The following is an 8,151-nucleotide window of genomic DNA, read 5'->3' as shown; positions in this document are numbered from 1 at the left end:
AATAAAGCCCAATATTGCCTGAAACAGTAGATAATATAGCATGGAGCAATCAAAAATTATAGATACGTTGGAGACGTATCAGGATGACCTAAGGTTTATCAATCCGTGGGAGGCGTAGGATGAAGATGGTCTCTCTCAAACAACCCTGCAACCAAATAACAAAGAGTCTCTTGTGTCCCCAACACACCCAATACAATGGTAAATTGTATATGTGCACTAGTTCGGCGAAGAGATGGTGATACAAGTGCAATATGGATGGTAGATAAAGGTTTTTGTAATCTGAAAATATAAAAACAGCAAGGTAACTAATGATAAAAGTGAGCGTAAACGGTATTGCAATGGTAGAAAACAAGGCCTAGGGTTCATACTTTCACTAGTGCAAGTTCTCTCAACAATAATAACATAGATAGATCATATAACAATCCCTCAACATGCAACAAAGAGTCACTCCAAAGCCACTAATAGCGGAGAACAAACGAAGAGATTATGGTAGGGTACGAAACCACCTCAAAGTTATCCTTTCTGTTCTATCTATTCAAGAGTTCATAGTAAAATAACATGAAGCTATTCTTTCCGCTCAATCCATCATAGAGTTCATACTAGAATAACACCTTAAGACACAAATCAACCAAAACCCTAATGTCACCTAGATACTCCATTGTCACCTCAAGTATCTGTGGGCATGATTATACGATATGCATCACACAATCTCAGATTCATCCAACCAACACAAAGTACTTCAAAGAGTGCCCCAAAGTTTCTACCGGAGAGTGAACAAAACGTGTGCCAACCCCTATGCATAGGTTCATGGGCGGAACCCGCAAGTTAGTCACCAAAACATACATCAAGTGGCACGTGATACCCCATTGTCACCACAGATAAACACGGCAAGACATACATCAAGTGTTCTCAAATAAAGACTCAATCTGATAAGATAACTTCAAAGGGAAAACTCAATCCATTACAAGAGAGTAGAGGGGGAGAAACATCATAAGATCCAACTATAATAGTAAAGCTCGCGATTCATCAAGATCGTGCCATAGAGAGAACACGAGAGAGAGAGAGATCAAACACATAGCTACCGGTACATACCCTCAGCCCCGAGGGTGAACTACTCCCTCCTCGTCATGGAGAGCGTCGGGATGATGAAGATGGCCACCGGTGATGGGTTCCCCCTCCGGCAGGGTGCCGGAACACACTCCCAAGAGGTTTTTGGTGGCTACAGAGGCTTGCGGCGGCGGAACTCCCGATCTATCTTGATATTCGATGTTTTTAGGGTATGTAGGCTTATATAGGCGAAAGAAGTCGGTCGGGGGAGCCTCGAGGGGCCCACGAGAGGGTAGGGCGCGCCCAGGGGGTGGGCGCGCCCCCCTATCTCGTGGCCTCCTCGAGGATCTTCTGACGTGAACTCCAAGTCTCCCGGATCATATTCTTCCTAAAAATCACGCTCCCGAAGGTTTCATTCCGTTTGGACTCCGTTTGATATTCCTTTTCTTCGAAATACTTAAATAGGCAATAAAACAGCAATATGGGCTGGGCCTCCGGTTAATAGGTTAGTCCCAAAAGTAATATAAAAGTGTATAATAAAGCCCGTAATCATTCAAAACAGATAATAAAATAGCATGAATGCTTCATAAATTATAGATACGTTGGAGACGTATCAAGGCTCCTCGTCATGTCTGTCATCTCATCTGGGACCCCGAACAACATACAGTTGGACTCCGAACAACATACAGTCACCAAAACATATAACTCATATAACACTATATCATCAACAAAAGTTAAGCGTGCGGACCCTACGGGTTCGAGAACTATGTAGACATGACCGAGACACCTCTCCGGTTAATAACCAATAGTGGAACATGCGTGCCCATATTGGCTCCTACATATTCTACGAAGATCTTTATCGGTCGAACCGTTATGACAACATATGTAATTCCCTTTGTCCATCGGTTGTTACTTGCTCGAGATTCGATCGTCGGTATCTTCATACCTAGTTCAATCTCATTACCGGGAAGTCTCTTTACTCGTTCCGTAATACATCACCTTGTGACTAACTCCTTAGTCATTTGCTTGCAAGCTTATGATGTGTATTACCGAGAGGGCCCAGAGATACCTCTCCGATACTCGAAGCGACAAATCTTAATCTCAATCTATGCCAACTCAACAAACACCTTCGGAGATACCTGTAGATCATCTTTATGATCACCCAGTTACGTTATGACATTTGATAGCACACAAGGTATTCCTCCAGTATCGGAGTTGCATAATCTCATAATCCAAGGAATATGTATTTGACATGAAGAAAGCAATAGCAATAAACTGAACAATCATTATGCTAAGCTAACGGATGGGTCTTGTCCATGACATCATTCTCCTAATGATGTGATCCCGTTATCAAATGAAAACACATGTCTATGGTTAGGAAACCTTAACCATCTTTGATTAACGAGCTAGTCTAGTAGAGGCTTACTACGGACACGGTATTTGTTTATGTATTCACACATGTATTTAAGTTTTCGATCAATACAATTCTAGCATGAATAATAAACCTTTATCATGAATAAGGAAATATAATATAAATAACAACTTTATTATTGCCTCTAGGGCATATTTCCTTCAATGCTGACCTGTTCAAGGACCCGCTACCCACATCCAGCATCAACGCGCCCACCAAGCTATTTGCTTTGGAGCCTTTCGTAGATGTGGCACCGACCATGTTGGCATACTAGGCCTCTGTGTTTGGTGGTCTTGTGGGCATTATCAATGAATTGTTCAAATCATAATGTGCGTGTGTGTGGAATGTGTGTGATCTTAACAATCCTAGGTGCAGTTATCATTCGATCTGTCGACGATGCAAACGCTTCGGTTGTTTGCTTCGTGGAGCCCAAACTGGCGGTTGTGGACCGTTTCACCATATCTCGGATCCTCAGGCATAAATACGATGCCTTCATCTCGCTACCGGCCAATAACACTGTTGGTGGGATCATCGTGGCTTGGCAGTCCACCATGGTCAAAGTTGCCTCTTCTCGGGTAGGTAACTTCTCTGTTACTGTGGAACTTGGGGTGCTAGATGCACCAAACTGGCACCTCACCGTGGTCTACGGGCCAACAGTAGATGCATTGAAAGTACTCTTCTTACAAGAACTCAGGGACGTGTGTGCCGCCTATCCTGGTCAGTGGGCCATGGCAGGCAACTTCAATCTAATTGTGGATGCCTCGGCCAAAAGCAATGATATAGTTAACCGTCGAATGACGGGGCGGTTCAAATGATTCCTCAACGACTTGCAGCTCAAGGAATCTGACTTGGTGGGTCATAGATACATGTGGAGCAATGAAAGAAGGCCCCCACTCTTGAGAAGATTGATCGCTGGTTCGCCTCGGTGGAGTGGGATTATGCCCACCAGAATCATCTCCTTCAAGTTCTGTGCCCTTCTCTGTCAGACCATTGCCCCCTTTTTCTGGCCACAAACATGAACTTTCATCGGAAATCTAGATTTCACTTTCAATCTTTTTGGCCAAAAATAGCAGGATTTCAAGGTGCTGTTGCTGCTGGGTGGTTCTCCACGGTGCCCACTGCTGACCCATTTCTAGACCTATTTCTCCATCTAAAAGCAACTGCCAAGGCCCTTCCTTTGTGGAGCCAAATATCAATTGGGAACATCAAGGAGCAGATTCAGATTGCATGATGTGATTCGTCTCATGGATGTTGCTATGGACCATCGTATGTTGACCGATGTGGAGCGATGGCTTCGGCACCACATCAAGAAGAAGATCCTGGGACTCGCATCTCTTCAGCATACCATTGCTAGGTAGCAGTCTCGCCTCCTCTGGCTCAAGGATGGAGACGCAAACATGGTTTTTTTAATCATATGCCAGCGCTAGGAGGCGTAGCAATCACATATTCAAGCTGCAAAACGGTGACGAAGAAGCCACATCGCAGCAGGCAATGGATGATCTAGCCACGGCACACTTCGGGATGCTTATTGGTAAACCGAGGAACCGAGAGTATTGCTGGAATTTTCAGAAATTGGACATGTCCCCTGTGGATGCCCCCCATTTGGAATGTGACTTCTCTGACGATGTGATTTGGGCAGCAATTAGCTTCCTGTCTCCTGACAAAGCTCCTAGGCCTGATGGTTTTTCTTTGAGGTTTTACCAGTCTTGTTGGCCTTTAATTAAGGAGGTGGTGTGCAAAGCCATTCGTGCTTTCTGTTCTGGCGACCGTCGCGGCATTGCCCGTCTCAGTGAGGCGTATATCACTCTCTCGCCAAAGAAGCTTGGGGTTGTGGACATCCATGACTTCAGGCCAATTAGCCTGGTTGATAGTTTTGGGAAGATCGTCTCTAAAATCATGGCAAATCAGATCATTCCAATCATTCCAAACATGGTGCATTCCAACTAGAGCGTGTTTATTGCAGGTCATTCTATTGTGAATAATTTTCTCCTGGTGCAACAGTCAATCCGGCGGCAGGTTCCTGCTATTATGATGATAATCTATATATCAAAAGCCTTCGATTCTATGCACTGGGCCTTCATGCTGAATCTCCTTAATCATCGTGGCTTTGGACCAAAGTGGATCCCATGCTGGCCATGCTGCTGTCCTCTGCTAGTTCCCATGTTCTTCTCAATGACAGCTCGGGCCAAGAGTTCTGGCATGCGTGTGGGGTGCGATAAGGAGATCCCCTGTCCCCTCTCTTGTTCGTCATTATCATGGACACACTCACTGCGCTATTTCAAAAGGGCGAGCAACGCAATCTGTTCAAGTCTCTATCTCGATGGGGAATCAAGCTCTGGCTCTCTGTCTACGCTGATGATGCAGTGCTTCTACTTAAACTGGATGTGAATGAAGCAGAGGCGGCCATCCAGCTGATGGCAATCTTCAGGAATGCAACGGGGCTTGTCTGCAACATGGCCAAAAGTTCCATCTCATTGATTCGCCACCAGCAGGAAAACATCCCTGAAGTGACTGCAATTCTAGGGTGCTCCATCAAGGAGTTCTCGATAACATTCTGGGCTTGCCTCTTTCATACACACACCTTCCCAAAGATGCTCTTCAACCTCTCATTGACAGAACAACAAACTGCCTCCCAATGCAGAAAGAAAAATTTCTTCGCAGGGCCTACCGGCTTGTACTGATCAACTCAACACTCACTGCCTCCTCCATATACAATATGCTCGTCCTTGACTTGCCAGCCTGGTTCATCTCATGCATTAACAAAATCAGACGTGTATTCTTTTGGTGTGGCCATGATGAAGTGAAGGGTGGAAACTGCCTAGTTAACTAGAAGCTTGTGTGCACCCCCAAGGCTTACGGTGGACTGAGAGTTCACAACCTCGGCCTCCTAAACCAGGCCCTGCTCCTGAAATGGCGATGGTATGAGAAAGTAGCACCTCAAAAACCTTGGCAAGGTCTTGACATTAGTCTTCCTGTGGATGCCGGGGGCTTTTTTTGGCTGGTACGCACTCCTTATTAGGCAATGGTGTTAGACTTGGATTCTGGATTGACCGGTGGATTAATAGCTTTAGCTTGATGCAAATTGCACCGTCTCTGGTCAACTTTGTCAAGCCTGCGGCCAAGCATAGGACTGTTGCTGACGCACTTCACAATAAGGCTTGGCTCAATGACCTGCGTGGGAAGCTTGACATCCATGCAATTGTTGACATTCTGAACAATTGGTATGTTGTTTCTAATCAGATCCTGACTGATGAGCCGGATGAGTTTCATTGGAATCAGGCCTCGGATGGAGTCTTCTCAGCGAGTTCTGCTTACAAGTTGTTTTTCCTGGGCCACGAGTTCTTGCCTGGTGCCGCTGAACTTTGGAATTCGTGGGCGCCATTGGAGGTCAAAATCTTCGTATGGCTAGTGCTTCACAATCGCCTTTGGACTACTAATCTTCTCGCCAGGTGGCAACTCGAGCATCCCGAGTGTTGTGTTCTGTGTTGCCAGGAGGAGGAAGAATTAAATCACATGCTCCTCGGTTGCTCCTTTGCTAAAGAGATTTGGTACGATGTTCTCTTGCCTTGGTGTCTCCATAGGTTTACGCCGACCCCAGAGGCAAAAATTCGGGACTGGTGGCCGGCTATGAGCAATGCAATTTCTACTGGAAGACGTTGGAAGATGAACACTCTGGTTTGCCTTGTGTTACGCTGCATTTGGCTGGAACGAAACAGTCGTGTTTTTGACAAGGTAGCAACTATCCCTTACATGGTTACACGACGCATAAATAAAGAATCCAAACTGTGGATGCAAGCTAAGATAGGTGGGATAGCGAGAGATGTAACTTAATCTTTGTTTCTCTTTGGACTGCACTGACTGTCAGTGCCTTTGTAACATACTGTAAAACTCCTCCCATCTTAATATAGAAAGCACACAAGCCTTTTGCATGCGGAGGACCGAGCCTACCAGTAACTGTCGCGTTTGATTTACCTCAAAAAAGAAACTGTCGTGTTTGATGTGACTGAGAACACAACAAAGATAATAAACATTGTAAATAAAAAATGATAGCACTTGTATTGGCAACGAATATATCATGGGCAAAAAGAAAAAGAAAATCTACGCGTTCAAAACCATGGTTGTTCATTTTTCACGCCATGATTCATAAGTTAGACTTTTTTAAGTCTGACTTTTTTACTTTCCAGTCAATTCTGCTAACTGCCTTGATTTTCTGGGCCTTGGAGATATGGTTAGCTTGCCTTTTCTTTTCCCCGAACCATTTTGTCGGAATATCCTATTTGACGCATTTTGCATTGAACATTAGACGTTCCGCATAGAGCTCGTAATCAAGCGGTAACCTGGCCGGCCCATTAACGCGTTCCAGCGTTTCCGGTTTTGGGAACCTTTTAGAGTTTCCCAGCCGGGTTTTTATGGTTTTGCCCATTTTAATGTGTCCTAGAAGGTACCCTGAACCGGTTTTCCCATTTCCATTTGTTTGTTTTTGCTTTTTCTGTTTATTTTTCTTCTTTCTTTTTATTTTATTTTTCTTTTTTGTTTCGTTTTTATTTTTCAAGTTTATTTTCTTTTTTTAATGTTTATGTTTCAAATATTGTTTGGGAACTTAAAAAACTTCATGCTTTCAAAAAAAGTTCGCATTTTTATATTTTTTAGGGAATTCCAAAAAGGTTTGGAATGTTTTTTTTCATTTTTTCAGAATTTTAAATAATGACCGGATTTCAAAAAATATTCCTGTTTCCAAAAATGTTCACAAATTACAAAAAATGTTCTCATTTCCAAACTTTTGTTCATGTATCAAAACATTGTTCACTTTTTGAATTTGTTTGGGATTTTCAAATTGTTCTGCATTTTGATTTTTTTCTAAACATTCAAAATATGTTCATGATATTAAATTCTGTTCCCGTTTTAATACTTTGTTGAAAAATTTGGAAAATGCTCATGTTTATGAAAAAAGTTCAGAAATTTCAAAATGTGTTTGCCATATCAGGAAATTGGTCGGGTTTGTCAAAAATGTTTCGTAGTCTCGGAAAATAACTCAAATTTTGGAATATTGTTCCGGATTCTTTCAAACAGTCTTAAGTCTGCTACGTTATTTAGTTTTGAATTCTCACGATGCATTTTTGTCACGAGTCCTCTTCGGTCGTAGTGGTTAGCTGCGAGCGCACTTGAGTAGGTAGTCCTGGGTCTGATTCGCAGGAATAGCAAATCGCGAACTACCTTTTTGTGATACGATAGGTGACCTATTTTGCCGCAGAATGCGGGACATAGGAGCTCCCCATTTTATCTGCTCGCCTATTAGAACGAATTGTTTTTTCTTGGACATCTGGTCCGTTCCGAGTGTGCATGACTATATTACACGCACGGTTTCATCTTCTTGAATTCCTCCTCTTATTATTTATTTCTTTGTACATACGTCAAATTTCTTTAGGTGTATGTATGTGTTTGCGCTCTCTTTTTTTTGTTGTTGAGGGAACTGCGTTTGCGTTCTTGTTGTACATGACTGCATGAGAGCGAGCTGGGAGCAGGGGGTGAGCGATTAATCTTCAACATTTTGTTGTTTGGACTCGAAAAGTGTCCCTACTATAGGTGCAAGTTCTATATATTTATCATTGTTTTCTTTAATTTTCTTTCTTCTTTAGGGTAATGCCAATGCCCTTAATTTCATCTCCAAAAAATGCCCTTAATTCATTCTACCT

The sequence above is a fragment of the Triticum dicoccoides genome, chromosome 3B, assembly GCF_002162155.2.
Source record: "Triticum dicoccoides isolate Atlit2015 ecotype Zavitan chromosome 3B, WEW_v2.0, whole genome shotgun sequence".
NCBI lineage: Eukaryota > Viridiplantae > Streptophyta > Magnoliopsida > Poales > Poaceae > Triticum > Triticum dicoccoides.
Note: the sequence above shows the minus strand (reverse complement) of the source record.